Raw genomic sequence first — 440 nt, 5'->3', positions numbered from 1 at the left:
GTTGCATGCAACGATTTAACACGTCAACACAGAGTAGGTGACCAACTCCGCTGTTCCGCCTCGCCAGATGATGTCTCTCATATCAGCCGAACCACATATTAATATCTTCCGAGGTCTCGTGGCAGTTGTTTGCTGGTGTGGGAATTTGTTGCATGAGTGTTAGTGAAGATGGTACGTGCGAGAGGATTTGAGATAATTTTTCGCATTTGTGCAAGTGATATTTCGGTGTCCGTTTTCCATAGCAGATTCGTACAGTGCTTGTTCACTGGCCAAGCCTTGTGGTTTCTTATAGTTTTCACATAGGTCCCGTAGGAGTGTCCTCTTGCTCTCGCTCAGGAGCACTGATACACAATTTCAGTAACATTCTCGAAGGACATTGCTTCGATATTGGATTTTCTCAGAAGATTTACACGAATCAACTAGCAAGTAGCCGTGCGGTC

Source organism: Penaeus monodon, chromosome 27 (assembly GCF_015228065.2).
Source record: "Penaeus monodon isolate SGIC_2016 chromosome 27, NSTDA_Pmon_1, whole genome shotgun sequence".
NCBI lineage: Eukaryota > Metazoa > Arthropoda > Malacostraca > Decapoda > Penaeidae > Penaeus > Penaeus monodon.
The sequence above is the reverse complement of the archived record's forward strand: the minus strand, read 5'-3'. Positions refer to the sequence as shown.